The sequence below is a fragment of the Hyperolius riggenbachi genome, chromosome 10 (genome assembly GCF_040937935.1).
Source record: "Hyperolius riggenbachi isolate aHypRig1 chromosome 10, aHypRig1.pri, whole genome shotgun sequence".
NCBI classification, from domain to species: domain Eukaryota; kingdom Metazoa; phylum Chordata; class Amphibia; order Anura; family Hyperoliidae; genus Hyperolius; species Hyperolius riggenbachi.
The window spans coordinates 59,819,363-59,834,925 of record NC_090655.1 but is presented as its reverse complement, the minus strand read 5'-3'; the positions used below and the strand labels follow the sequence as shown (position 1 = coordinate 59,834,925).

Here is a 15,563-nt window from a genome sequence, read left to right as displayed (position 1 = left end):
GGGTGCTGGGGGAGGTCAGTGAGGGTGCTGGTAGAGGGAGAGGTAAGTGAGGGTGCTGGGGGAGGAAGAGGTCAGCGAGGGGGGGGGGAGAGGTCAGTGAGTGTGCTGGGGGAGGGAGAGGTTAGTGAGGGTGCTGGGGAGGGTGAGGTCAGTGATTGTTCAGGGGGAGAGAGAGATTGGGGAGGGTGAGGTCAGTAAGGGTGCTGGGAGAGGTTGGTGACGGTACTGGGAGTGGGAGAGGTCGGTGATGGTGCTGGGAGAGGTTGGTGAGGGTGCTGGGGGAGGGAGTGGTCGCTGAGGGTGCTGGAGGATAGAAAGATCGGTGTAGGTGCAGGGGAGGGAGAGGTCAGTGTGGGTGCTGGGGGAGGTCAGTGTGGGTGCTGGTAAAGGGAGAGGTAAGTGAGAGTGCTGGGGGAAAGAGAGGTCGGTATGGGTGCAGGGGAGGGAGAGGTCAGTGAAGGTGCTGGAGGAGGGAGAGGTCAGTGAGGCTGCTGGGGAGGGAGAGGACAATATGGCTGCAGGTGGAGGTCAGTGAGGGTGCTGAGGGAGGAAGAGGTCAGTGAGGGTGTTGGAGGAGGGAGAGGTCAGTGTGGGTGCTGGGGGAGGTCAGTGAGGGTGCTGAGGGAGGGAGAGGTCAGTGAGGGTGTTGGAGGAGGGAGAGGTCAGTGTGGGTGCTGGGGGAGGTCAGTGAGGGTGCTGAGGAAGAGGTCAGTGAGGGTGTTGGAGGAGGGAGAGGTCAGTGTGGGTGCTGGGGGAAAGAGAGGTCGGTATGGGTGCCGGGGAAGGAGAGGTCGGTATGGGTGCAGGGGAGGGAGAGGTCGGTGAGGGTGCTGGTGGAGGGAGAGGTCTGTGAGGGTGCTGGGTAATAGAGAGGTCAGTGAAGGTGCTGGAGGAGGGAGAGGTCAGTGAGGCTGCTGGGGAGGGAGAGGACAATATGGCTGCAGGTGGAGGTCAGTGAGGGTGCTGAGGGAGGAAGATGTCAGTGAGGGTGTTGGAGGAGGGAGAGGTCAGTGTGGGTGCTGGGGGAGGTCAGTGAGGGTGCTGAGGGAGGGAGAGGTCAGTGAGGGTGTTGGAGGAGGGAGAGGTCAGTGTGGGTGCTGGGGGAGGTCAGTGAGGGTGCTGAGGGAGGAAGAGGAGAGTGAGGGTGTTGGAGGAGGGAGAGGTCAGTGTGGGTGCTGGGGGAGGTCAGTGAGGGTGCTGATAAAGGGAGAGGTAAGTGAGAGTGCTGGGGGAAAGAGAGGTCGGTATGGGTGCAGGGGAGGGAAAGGTCAGTGTGGGTGGAGGGGGAGGGATAGGTCAGTGAGGACAAAATCAGGCACCCCATAATGTTATGCTGTGTGGGGCGCGTAAGAGTAATTTGGGGCTCCGGCAATCACTGGACCCCAAATTACACCTCCCTTCGAGTTGCGATGAGGGGGTATAGTATTTAACGCCACCAGGGAGATTAGCGGCAGCAGGGAGAGCTGTCCTCCCGGCTCTCACTACACATGCAGTGAGGCTGCTCGGGGAGTGAGCTGCCTCTCCACTCCAAATTGTCATGGGCGAGCTTGCCAATGGTGGGTGAGGGAGCTCTGCTGGCATGGGTGGCATTTTCACAGCCGTAGATGGAGCTACCTTTGTGCGCAGAAGGGGCTTCCTTCTTGAAAATTTTAATTTAAAAAGTAAGGTGTCTGGGCACCCAGAGAAAGGCGGTAGCAAAGGGAGTGACATAAATGGCACCAGCTGCATGATAACAGTATTTCCTACCTTGTTGTCAAACAGCTCTCCTCTCTTTGTCCTTTCTGGTGCTCTGGCCGTGTGTTTAGGCTGAGAAAAGGCGATGGAACTACCGTCACGGCAGATCGAATCTGTAAGATTCTCGATTACTCCGCGCAAAATACTGCAATCACTCGACTTCCCATTTGCGCCCATCATGTAACGTCGCGCATACCCGCGGTCCAGGGGAAGAATCGTGAAACATTGTGCCAAATCGTGCCCATTTACTCACCTGTGGCTTCTTCCAGCCCCCTGAGGTCTTCTTGGTCCCTTGCAGGCATCCCGCATTCTGCTATTCCTCCGGTGTCCCCCTCCAATTCTATATGCGCAGTGTCACATGCTGCACGTCCTGGTCCTCCATTGCACTCTGCGCTTGCGCAGGAAGCAAAGAATTGTTACCACACATGAACAGAATGCTGCCGGCAAAATTGTCAGTCAGACAAATTACGGAGGGAGACAGCGGACGAACGGCTATGCACGGATGACAATGGGGGACTAGGAAAACTTCAGGGGGCTGGAAGAATCCCCAGGTAAGTAAATAGGTATATATATATATATATATATATATATATTAGTAAGCTAAAATGGGGCCCTGGTTGAGGTAAGGACCTTGGCTCAATGTAGTTAGGCAAGAGCACTGACTCTAAATGCAGGCAGAGTTGCGTCCTAAAGTTCCGGACTCCACCTGTGCTTTGGTTACACACAGTATTCCAATTCAAGCAGGAGTATAGGGCACTGGGCACCAGATTTCACATAAAATCCAGGCTTTATAAGGCCTCATTTCTACAAGCAGTTTATAGGCAGTGAAAAGCCTCTCAAACTCTTACAACTGCTCACTGCTGCCTGGTAATTGCTTGCTGAGCACACAGTTCAACAGCCTGTGGACTTGAGCCCTAAAATCACTCCTCTGTGAACTGTTTGTGTCTTTTGGATGATTTGGATAAAGTTGTGTGATGTTGACTGCCCCGGTTTCCTGGCAAACCCAAGACTGGTGGGCGGAGTCTTCTGTTCTGAGGAGAGCTCTAGGAAGTCTGTGTGAACTGTGAAGATTCTTGGCCTGCTAATCCTGGGGTATATTAACTTTCATTTCTGTAGATCTTCCATACCAGGTTGGCAGACAAGTGAAACTGTGGCTGTATGACTCACCAGGCTGGCAGACAAGTGATACTGCGGCTGTATGACACACCAGGCTGGCAGACAAGTGATACTGCGGCTGTATGACACACCAGGCTGGCAGACAAGTGATACTGCGGCTGTATGACACACCAGGCTGGCAGACAAGTGATACTGCGGCTGTATGACACACCAGGCTGGCAGACAAGTGACACTGGGGCTGTATGGCACACCAGGCTGGCAGACAAGTGACACTGCGGCTTTATGACCCACCAGGCTGGCAGACAAGTGACACTGCGGCTGTATGACACACCAGGCTGGCAGACAAGTGACACTGCGGCTGTATGACACACCAGGCTGGCAGACAAGTGACACTGTGGCTGTATGACACACCAGGCTGGCAGACAAGTGACACTGCGGCTGTATGACACACCAGGCTGGCAGACAAGTGACATTGCGGCTGTATGATACACCAGGGCAGACAAGTGACACCGCAGCTGTATGACACACCAGGCTGGCAGACAAGTGACACTGCAGCTGTATGATACACCAGGGTGGCAGACAAGTGACACTGTGGCTGTATGGCACACAAGTGACACTGCAGCTGTATGACACACCAGGCTGGCAGACAAGTGACACTGTGGCTGTATAAACAGGCTGTGTGTTTGAAGCATAATATCAGTGGCGTAGCAATAGGGGATGTAGCTCTTTAGTTATGCCACGACATAATACACTTACTTGTACTGTACTCAGTATTAGCGGGTCTGTGCTACTGGAGGTGATCAGAGATCACTTTTGTGAATATAGAATTCTGTATACTTTTGTACCAGCAAAGAATGTTGTTATCTTACAGTGGCGTAGTGGATAGCACTCTAGCCTTGCAGTGCTCGGTCCCTAGTTTGATTCCCAGTAAGGGCACTAGCTGCATGGAGTTTGTATGTCCTCCCTGTGTCTGTATGGGTTTCCTTTGGATACTCTGGTTTCCTCCAACATACCAAAACTATGGTAGGGATTAGATTGTGAGACCTTTTGAGGCACAGTTATTGACAAGGCTATATACTCTGTATAGTGCTGCGTAAGAGGTTTACTAAATAATAATAATCATACTCCTTTTCAGTATTCCTGGTGTGGAATATCTAGTTTGCTCTAGATTAGGAATCAGTTTATAGCACAGGATAGTGTGAGGTTAGGCATCCGACGACCCATATGTAGTAGAGATCCGGTTGCAATGACAGATTAGCCAATCAGTAGGGACTTTGTGCCAGTGTAGATAGGCTTCGTTGACTGCGGAGAACACTGCATTATGCAAATGAGGAAAAGTAAAGGCCTACACTGGATCCTGAATAAATGCATAATCGCCAGATCTCCCCATCGCTGCGATCTCCAACCTCTGCTCTGTGGACTTAGCAATGGACCTCATCTCTATCACCATCTTCCAGGACCCCATCGTCTGGACTTTGCTATAGCTCTCATCAGAAGGTACCTTGTTATCCGATTACATATACCTGAATATATTTATATGCATTTATTTCATGACTGTGTTAAAATACCTTGTTGATATTATTACTTTACATTGTGGATTCATTTACTGTTGTTCCTATTTCAGCATATAAATTTGATAAAATTCTTCTTATCCTGTGTGTACATAGGCTATTGAGTTAATATTAAAGTGAACCTGAGACAGTACACACTGCATTATTTATACTTACCTGAGGCTTCCTCCAGCATCCATGTGGTCCCTATGAGGTTAGTGGGCTCCCTTGCCGCCCTCCCCGGCCCCTCCATTCTCCTGTGGTAGCCGCCAGTATTTCTATCAGTCGAGGCCAGTTATCCTCTTCCCCCAAATGCTGAAGAGGACAACAGGCGGCAGGAGGCTGCAGGAGCATGACAGGGGCGGCTGGAGGCTGCAGGAGCACGACAGGGGAGGCGGCAGAGCACAACAGGGGAGGCTGGAGGCGGCAGAGCACGACAGGGGCGGCTGGAGGCGGCAGAGCACGACGGGGGGCGGCTGGAGGCGGCAGAGCACGACGGGGGCGGCTGGAGGCGGCAGAACACGACGGGGGCGGCTGGAGGCGGCAGAACACGACAGGGGCGGCTGCAGGAGCACAGCAGGGCCACGCGCAGCTGGGCTGAACATGCGGAAAAGAACGAGACTGGCTGACAAAAATACCAGCGGCTACTGCGAGAGACCAGGTGGAAGGACGGCAAGGGAGCACATGGGGCTGGAGGAAGCCTCAGGTAAGTATAAATAATGCAGTGTGCACTGTCTCAGGTTCACTTTAACTGCTGAGCGCAGTGGTTACTTGGTGCTCCACAGTAAGGGCCCTTTTCCACTAGCTGCGATCCATTTGAACAATCGGATCGCTGGCGTTTTTTTTCCCATTGCTAGTGCACCATCACCATTAGCACGTTTCGATTTTTCTCAGAGCACAATCGTAGTGCTGCACGATTATTGCCGCAATTGCGTTTTGCTCCTGGCGGTGAATGTCGTAATCGTGTCGAGTGGGAAAAGAAGCTTTTGCAAGCGCGAACGCATTTGCGATTGTGCTTGCAAGTGAAAAAGGAGCCTTACACTGTTTAGAACTAGGGATGCTTGGAAATGCGGATTCCGACTGAATTCCGCATTTCAACAAGAGTCTTTCCAATTTCCGCGGAACCCCACAGACATCTGAATTGTTTGTTTTGTTAATAAAGTTACTTTTTTTTTTTTTTTGAAAGCTGTTATATTGTGGGATCTACGCTATCATGGGGAGCCATCAGGGCAGGTTCTAGCTACAATGGGGCCCCGGGGCAAAGGTAACCAGCCCCAGCACCCAGCTCCCCCCACCCGTGGCTACCTCCGGCCAGATTTACCCGCTTGCTCGCGAGAGATACACACAGGAAGCAGATACGAAGCAGGAAGTGCGGAACAGAGTAACTACAGGGGAGACAGATGATTGGATCGTTCAGGGGGTGAATGTGTGCATCTCCCACTGGCTTTGCTACACTGCGGGGGAGGGGGGGGGAGTCAGTGCATAGGGGGAGAAGTAAGCGAGGGGGAGATCTGGCCAGCAAACACACCGGGGGGGGGGGGGGGGTTGGTCGCGCTCCGGGGTATCTGGCCGGCATCCATTTGATTTGAGGTGAAGGGGGAGCCTGGGAGCCATACACTGATTACAGTTTTTTGCGGACACTGAGCATGAGATTGTTACAATGATATTGTGACTCTATTTGGTCAAGCACTGTCTATTTGGTTTAGGCTCCTTTTACACTTGCTTTGCATTACCCTGTTTAACCGCAGGGTAACACAACGCCAATACAAGTGGATGACCCTTGCACACATCACGTTGCTGCCAAACCGATGCAAAAATGTGCAGCGTTTTACCCCATGACTTCCTCAACGCAGAGGCGGCAGAAGTCATTGGAGTCAGTAAGAGACGGAGGAATTTCATCGACTGGACTGTGGTGCGTCACAGAGCGCATGCGTGGACCGATGGGAATACCAGTGACTTACTTCCTGCCCAGCATGTAGTATGACACTGTGCGGGGGTCGTCCCTATCCATATCATCCCGTCAGGGTCATATGTTAGTAATTTTTTTGCATTGTGGTGAGATGTGGCATCGCATCCAGTAAATACAACAAGACACGCACACCTTGCAAGTTGATTTGCAATTAATGAGATATATTGTAAAGGGTAACAAACCAATCAGTCGATTACAGATACAAATCGGCAGATATGTACAAAATATACACATATAACGGCTGCACTGGAAACACTGGAAAATCACAGCAAACAATGCATCACAGTGTAAATGATGACAATCAATAAGTCCTTTTTGCACAAAATTGTCCATAGAAATGGGATTAAACGCGTGCTGTATGAATATGTCAGATCAGCAACTGAAGCAGAGTTGCAGCGGTGGCGTTCTCTAGCGCTTAGAAAAGGCTTCTAGTGGGTTTGAGCCCTGAGAGCTGGAACCCACTAGAACGATTTTGTGAGTGTTTAGGGAGCGATTCAAAACGCTAGCGATTTCCCTAAATGCTCAGCAAGTGTTAATGAATGGGCCAAATTCCACTGGAGCAATTGCGACTACTAAAATCGTGAACGCAGAACATACAGCATTTTTAGCGTTTCTGCAATGTAAAGTATATAAACGCTGGAGTAATCGCTCTTCAAAACCTACACAGAGCGATTTTGGTTGCATTTTTACATTACTGCACACTGTAAAAAAAAAATAGCTACACAGTCGCTGGCAAGAAGCTGACACTTTTTAAAAAAACGCTACCAAAATTGCCAGCAATCGCTCATGAAATCGCTTACAAACGGCTTATTAAAAACGCTAGCGATTGCGATTAGCGATAGAGTTTTGTAGTGGGTTCCAGGCTTTAAACTGGCCTTAGACCTGGAATCCACTAGCAGGCTGTTACTAAGCAGTTGTGATTTGAAAAGCTCTTGCTAATGTAATGCTATGGGCGTGATCCCACTTGAGCGATTTGATTTTATAAAAGTCCCCCATAGCATTGCATTAGCAAGAACTTGCGGCAGGAAGCGAACAAACAAATCGCTCTGCAAAAGCGCTTTACAAAAAATCGTAGCACAAAGGTAAGCGCCGGGAGTCGCAACAAAAAACATCACTCGCAAAATGCTGACCTCATCGATTGCAATTTTAGATGCGATCAAAGACTTAGTGGGTTTGAGCCCTTCCTGAGGAGGACTTTCTAAGATGCATCTAATTTCCTTAGGCTTGTTGTAATCACTGATGGACCACCGCTGTGCATGTGCTGTTGTGGCTTGCATCTTTAGGTAGATTCTACATGGTAGATCATTTTCAATTTGTCATTTCTGAAGTAGCTCGCAAGCTGATAAAAAGTCTGGATATTGATTGCTGTGACAAACCAACGACGTGCTTTCTGTGTTACCCAAGACATAATTTCAGCTAATAGGGTAACATATGCAAATATAAACATTTCCCAAGAAAAGTCTTTCCCAAAGAACGGAGTGCGCTCATGACTGTAAAATCAGCATTCTCAATAAATAAACTAAAATAGATACCATACTATATTAATCACATACATTAGCTTCATTCTATACTTGAGTAGAATACCAGTGAGAAAAGTTAATTGAAAGACTCCCTCACGGGTCTTGAGGTGTGTACACACATGCGACTATAGTCATTTGATACGATCGTTCCCCGATCATTTCAAACGACGATCGTTTAAAAAAAGCAGCCAACGACCATTAAGTCTAACGACAGACGAGCTAGATCGTTAAAAACGAACGATCTAGCTTGGCGGATTTTTTCCAACGACGATCGTTTGCAAAAGTAGTACATCATTGGAAACGGTCGTTCGTACTAGGCCTGACATGCGCATTTCACTATTTCTCCATGGAACTTTTCATTATTATGCGCAGGCGCAATAGTTGCTTTTACGTGATGTAACATTCGTTCTAACGATCTGATCGTTACACACCTTTTAAAACTAACTTTACTTAGGTCGTTCTTTCATCAATTAAAAGTTCATTCATCGTTGACAACAAACGATCGTTGTCGCATGTGTGTACGTAGCTTTAGGCCACATACACACATCAAACCATAGTCTTTTGAAAATGGAAGATCACAGACCAATTTTACCCCCTTCCATGTAGTATGAGAGCCATACTCTACACAGTCTATTCTATGGAGCTGCACTCCCCATCAGATAAAAGATGCTGCACACACAGATGCTGTACAGACACAAAAGATCAGTATCTGCAAAAGATCTGTTCCTGCAAATTGCATTCATAGTCTAAAGCCGCATCTACACGAGTAGATGCGGCTGCGATGCTCCTTATCAATCGAGCCGCTGATGCAGCTCGATTGATAAGATCCGACAGGACGGATCTCCGCACCGCCGATTCCCTGCTCGCTCCCCGCGAGGGGACAATGGCAGGGAATCGTGCGGGAGATAAGCGGCGCCGGTGGGGACGAGTGGGCACGAGCGGGGAATCGAATGCGGCGCACGCGCGGCGAGCGGGGACGCGGCGGGCACGCGGAAGAGGCGGATCGCTGCAATATGGCATGGTGTAGATGGGGCTTAAGAGATCTGCAGATCATCATACACACCTTGTTTAACTGACATTCATCTGCAGATCAGACAATCATCTGCAGATCTGAAAATCCATCCTGGTGGATCTGATCTGCAGATGAATGTCTGTTAAACAAGGTGTGTATGAGATCTGCAGATATCATAGACTATGAATGAAATGCATTTTGCAGGAACTGATCTTTTGCAGCAACCGATCTTTTGAATGTCTACAGCATCTTTGTGTGCAGCATCTTGCAAAGATTTCTGTCTGATGGGGAGTTCAGCTCCATAGAATAAACTGTGTAGAGTATGGCTCTCATACTACATGGAAGGGGGTAAAATTGGTCTGTGATCTTTCATTTTCAAAAGACTATGGTCTGATGTGTGTATGAGCCTTTAGGCAGGGGACACACACAGTTTTTTTGCGTGTTTTCTGCAAATAAAAACGGATTTAAACTGAAATTTCATGTTATTCAATGGGCTAGTTTACTCTTAAAGTGGAAATAACCCTGCATTTCATCTTTGCTCTAAAACATTATTTACAGCATATTATATGCAACCAGCATTTTTTTTACTAGACCAGCATTCGAAGGGTTACACACAGAGCTTGAAAGTTGAGTGCAGTGAATTGCAGATGCATCCGAACTTTAGATAATGTTATCTTGTGTTTACTTAAATGTATCAAGTGAGGAATGTGACACATTCTCTGACTGTGCAGGAGCTGCTGGAGACAGAGAGACACTGAAAGCATGTCTGCCTGCAAAACAGCAATGAATAAAACCAGTTATTAATAAAATGCAAAGTCAGCTCACAAAGCAAAAAACTGTACTTTTAGAAACCTATAACTTCTAAATGAATAATAATACTTATGCACAAATGCAAATATGATAATCGTATGGCATATAAAAAGTAGGTAAACGTGATCGAATCTGCTGTGAAATCGTTGCGCAAGTGCTGACAGAACGATTGATTTCTGTCCGAAATCGATCGTTCCCGTCGATCCGTCTGTGCGGAAGATTTTGCTCGATCGCCGGCGGGTCGGGAGTGCATCGACAGCGGCGTTCGAATGCCCGACGAGCAACGCAATACAGCGGCAATACATTACCTGCTCCACCGCCGCGAGTCCCCGCTCTCTCCGCTGTCTTCTTCTCCGCGCTGGGCTCCGAGTCCGGCAGGCCTCACTGAACTTCCTGTCCCGGCAGTAAGTTTAAACAGTAGAGCGCCCTCTACTGTTTATACTTCCCCCGGACAAGAAGTTCAGTGAAGCCTGCCGGACTCTGAGCCCAGCGCGGAGAAGAAGACAGCGGAGACCAGGGGGGGGCGGATGGGCAGCAGCGGCAGATTCACAATCTGTTTGCAGTGAAGGCAGCCATACGATCCCTCTCTGATCTGATCGCGATCTATCTGTTGGTCGATCTGATGGCAAATCGACCAGTGTATGGCCACCTTGCCACCTTTAGACAAATAGCACGCCTTATCAACGGTAGCACGCCTTATTAGAGTAGCATAGCGAGCACTATGAACCCGCAGGGGCTCAGGGCAGGATGAGTGGAGCTCTTGTCATTGCCAATTAGCAGGCATAAGTTTGCTATGCTATGATAAGGCATGTTAACTTTGATAAGACGTGCTATTTGTCTTAGTGAATCAAGCCCCCGGTGTGCAGAAAACATGCAGAAGAACGCACACAGGAAACTGAAAGACAAGTGTGTCCTCTGCCTTGCACATGATTTTCACTATGTTGGACTCAATCGAAACGCAGGAAAAATGCAGCAGAACTACGATTGTCTTGTTAGAAAATTAGAAATGCAATCAGTATGAATGCGTTCCCATGATTCCCATTGTAACCTTACTGTACTTGCGTTTGGAAAATTGCAAGCCTTTTCAAAAACCCAACGGAATGCAGCCGGTGTGAAATGGCCCTAAGTGTACCCATCCTCATAAAGAAGATGCAATCCGCACACTCGCAGATTGTAAAGTCCAAAGGGTTTTTTATTCCAGAATCACAGATACAGCAAAAAGCCGTTTTGCTGTATCTGAGATTCTGGAATAAAAAACCCTTTGGACTTTACAACCTGCGAGTGAGTAAGGGCCTGGAGCGGAGCAGAGGGAATGCAGAAGGCCCAGCATGATGGGTTAGCCGATCCCCCGGTGGTGAAAGGGTTAGCTTTTGGGGGCAGGGTTTGCCCGGAGAGGAGCAGGGAGAGTTGTGGGTAAGGCGGCAAGGGAAGGGGGGCGGGTTCATTCAGCTGCAGTTAGCGAGGTGAGAAGCTGACTGGAAGCTGTGCGCCCGCCCGAGATAGCAGCGATAGAGAGCCTGGAGGAGCTAGTGGGTAGGATCCGGACGGAGGCCGCACCGAGGGGACCGACTTGGGTCCAGGTGCAGTTAGCGGCGATGGGGGCGAGCACGGCAGCAGAGGCTGGTGCGCCTGAAGGACCAGCGGTAGATGCGGTGACCAGCGCTCAGGCCCCACAAGATGTTGAGAGACGGACTTCGCGGCCGCCAGACAGGCTCAGTCCAGAGCTGCAAGGAAGAGCGCAGCGTCGCGTAGGGAGCCCCCCTAGGGACCCTCCGCCTGCAAAGTGATCAGCCGCTGGGATATTACTTTGTGGATGCGGCTGATGATTCCATCCAGGAGCCTGCAGTCGTTTCAGACGGCGGCCAGCGGGTCATCTTCAGGTGGCCAGCCGGCCGGTAGAGGAAAAGGGGTGTGCTGGCAATATAACGACGGATCGTGTCGATTCGGGAAATCCTGTCGTTTTAAGCATGAGTGCTCCAATTGCGGAGGCTCTCACACTGTCGCGAGATGGTACAAGCAGAAGAGGAATAAGCCCGCAGATTCTGGCCACAAGAGGGACGACGCCGGTGAGGGTGGCAGAGATGGCGGGGTTTCTAAGCAGGTTTCCTAGGCGGGAGGTGGCCGAATGTTTACGTTCAGGTTTTAAGGAAGGTTTCGTGATCCCTAGTAGTTGCTTGTTGCAGTCTAGCCCCCCATTTAGGAATTTAAAGTCTGCTAATGAGCGGCCAGAGGTGGTGGATAAGAAGTTAGCAAAGGAAATAGAAGCAGGGAGGTTGGCGGGTCCTTTCCAGTCTTATCCCCTGGTTGGCTTGGTCGTGTCACCTCTCGGGGTGGTGCCTAAGAAGGAGCCAGGGTCTTTCCGGTTCGCCATTTACCATTTATCTTTTCCTCGGGGTTCCTCAGTTAATGATTGGTTTATACGTCCTTCGATGCGGTGTTAAGCTGGGTTAGGCGTTTGGGGCAGGGCGCGCGTTTAGCAAAAACGGATATTGAGTCGGCTTTTAGGTTGTTACCAGTTCACCCGGCCAGCTTTCGGTTGCTTGGTTGCTTTTGGAAAGGTGAGTATTTTGTGGATAGATGCCTTCCCATGGGTTGTTCGATTTCTTGCGCGTTTTTTGAAAAGTTTAGCAGTTTCTTGGCGTGGGTAGTGAAGGAGGTGTCAGGTGTATAGTCGGTCATTGACTATCTTGATGACTTCCTGTTCATGGGTTCGGTTGATTCGCCAGATTGCGCTTACGCGTTGGCTATAATGAGGCACGTTTGTGAGCGTTTTGGGGTTCCGTTAGCGGAGGAGAAAACAGAGGGACCCATCACGGCGCTGAAGTTTTTGGGCATTACTATCAATACAGAGTTGATGGAATGCAGCCTGCCACAGGACAAGGTGGATAACTTGAAGGAGTCAATTTTGTTTGCGATTCAGAGTCGGAAAATGACGTTGAGAGAGGTTCAATAGCTAGTGGGCAAATTGAACTTTGCCTGCAGAATTATGCCCATGGGGCGTATATTTTGCAGGCGGTTGTCTTTAGCGACGGCGGGGGTGTCGGCCCCGCATCACCGTATTCGGTTGACGGCGGATCTTCGGGCGGATCTTCAGGTGTGGTTAATGTTCCTGGCAGAATTCAATTGCAGGGCCTTTTGGATGCAGGATACGGTGAGTAATTCAGAGTTGGAATTGTTTACTGATGCATCGGGGTCGCTATCCTTCGGGGCGTTCCTAAAGGGACAATGGTGTGCGGCCCATTGGGATGCGTCTTGGATTGAGGCTGGGTTCACCTCTAACCTGGTGTTGTTGGAATTGTTCCCAATAGTGGTGGCTTTGAGTATTTGGGGGCAACAGCTGGCCAATAAGAGGGTCAGGGTGCATTGTGACAATATGGGGGTGGTGGTTGCGATCAATAATTGCTCTGCGTCATCCCTCCCGGTGATTCGTTTATTGCGGCAATTAGTGTTAGAGTGTTTGCGACTTAACACATATTTGTTTGCAGTGCATGTACCTGGGGTTGACAATGTGATTGCTGATGCGCTTTCTCGCTTTCAGTGGGACAGGTCCCGGGTGGCGGCTCCCACGGCGGAAGAGCGTGGGGTTCCTTGCCCATCCACGGTGTGGAAGATTCCCTTCGGGCCGTTTCCTGTATGATCGGGAGATCATTGTCGGAGTCAACATCAGCAGCATACGCGGCGGTATGGAACAAGTGGGATGCTTTGGTGTTGCAGGTGGGAGGTTGTGTGTCTGAGGAGGATAGATTGTGTTTGTGTTTGTTGCTGTATTTTCTGGGTCAGAATTTTGTGGACGGGGCATCGATGTCGGCTGTAGCGAAGAAAATGCCTGCTATGGCATTTTGGTTCAAGGTGAGGGGATTTGGGGATATGACTAAGGATTTTAGGGTCCGGCAGGCGCTGAGGGGTTACCGGAAAGGGGTAGTGAGAAGGGAGGCAAGGCGCCCAGTTACGTTTGAGGTGCTGGGAAGGTTGCTGGGGGTTTTGCCGGGTTTGTGTTCTTCAGGCTACAAAAGTGTTTTATTTAAAACCGCATTTGTTCTGGCCCTTTTCGGGGCTTTCAGGGTGGGGGAGTTGGTGATTCCTAATAAGCAGGGAGTGGGGGGCATTCTTGCTAAGCATGTGACATTGAACGATTCGGTTGTTGTTTGCAGCGATCTAAAACAGATCAGCTGGGTAAAGGATGTGACATTACGCTGTTCCCGATTGGGGGATCATCGTGTCCCCATGGTAGTGTCGCTCTTTTCCCGGCGGCTCGCCCTCTTCAAGCCCCTGTGTTTTTGTCGCACCAGGACGGGACTCCCTTGTCCCGTTTTCAATTTGTGTCGGTATTTCGGAAATGTTTGGCTGCCCTCGGCCTTCCACATGCTGAGTTTGCCTCCCACTCCTTCAGTATCGGGGCGGCTACTGAAGCGTCACGTTGGGGTTTCGATGAGGGGGTTATCAAGAGGATTGGGCGGTGGGATTCCATGCGGTATAGGTCTTATGTTAGGCCCCATTTAGTGTAGGTTGGAGTTGTTGGTAGGGATCTGTTGCTGTCAGCTTGTTTCTTGTTGCAGGTGCTCCGGCCATCGTTTGGATTCTGGGGCATTCCTACGTCAGCAGGGGTGCCAGGAGGGCCGATGTTAGGCCCGAAGGCCGCCAGCTGGGCTTTCCGAGGGCCCAGGTACGTATTCACTGGATGGGTTTTCCTGGGATGGTATGGCCCAGCCTGCTGCCTGAATTGCATAGATTAGCCAGATTAGATAGAGCTCCTGATGTCCTGGTGCTTCATGTTCCTTGTTCCCTGGAACAGTGGTAGTTTGGTCGGACGTGGTGGCTCGAGAGTATTGGAGGTTGGCCAATTCTGTAAAAAAGGTGAACAAGGCGAGGATTAAACCTAACCCTCCTGGCGGTTTATTAAAATCCACCAGGGGGCAGCACAGCCGTTTAAAAAAAAATAAATTTTTTTCATGTAGCGAGACGAGGTCTCGCTACATGATAGCCCCTCCGATCGCCGGAGGGAGATCCAGTTCAATGAACGGGATCTCCTGGAGGGCTTCCCCAGTCATTGCGACGGGCAGGATGACGTCACTGACGTCCTCGACGTCGTGACGTCAAAGGGGACTCTGATCCACCCCTCAGCGCTGCCTGGCACTGATTGGCCAGGCAGCGCACGGGGTCTGGGGGGGCGGTTGTGGTGCGACTGATAGCGGCGGATCGGTGGGTAGCGGCGGCGATCGGATTGCACACGCAACTAGCAAAGTGCCCCAGCGGGGCCTGAGCGGTGCCTACCGGCGGCATAACCCGAGCTCAGCTCGGGCTTACCGCCAGGAAGGTTAATAAGGAAGTGGCAAGGTTTTTCTTTTTTTGTATTAAAGGCTTTATTGAACAGATTATCAATTTTAACAACTTCTGATGCCAATCAAATAGCACATCAATTATTCAAATGATTTGTAAAGAAAATCTAATTAACAAAACCTAAAAATAAAAGGAAAAAAAGGCAAAAAACAAACACAATACAAAAAAAAAAAAAAAAAAAAAAAAAAAAGGATGCGGCCGGGGAGCTTGGCTCATAAAAATGGACCATTCAACCTGGGAAATGGGGCACAGGGTACCTCCGACTGAGATCCCAGGGATCGGTCCTCCTCGAAGATCACTAAATATAATTAAGTTGCTCTCCAGCACCGCACATGAAAAGAAAACAGAACAAAAACCTCAACTTAACATTATATCCACAGTATACATCTACTAAAAACAGGAGTCCTGAAGTATAAGTAACTTGTATGACTAGTTAAATGCCGTATATGCACATGTCCAGGGGCGACTAAAGTTGTCTATGAGCCCTCCAAAGTTCCCAAATAAGATCAAATCTG

The 15,563-nt window shown here is 49.7% G+C and overlaps 1 long non-coding RNA gene across 1 annotated transcript in view; it reads left to right on the top strand.

Moving 5' to 3' along the window:
* The first annotated feature begins 2,755 nt into the window (after nt 1-2,755).
* LOC137533861 (uncharacterized) overlaps nt 2,756-15,563 on the top strand; it is a 307,467-nt gene continuing 294,659 nt past the window's right edge. Inside the window, exon 1 of the long non-coding RNA XR_011024239.1 lies at nt 2,756-4,347. This is a non-coding gene — a long non-coding RNA (uncharacterized lncRNA). The remainder of the gene's footprint in view (nt 4,348-15,563) is intronic.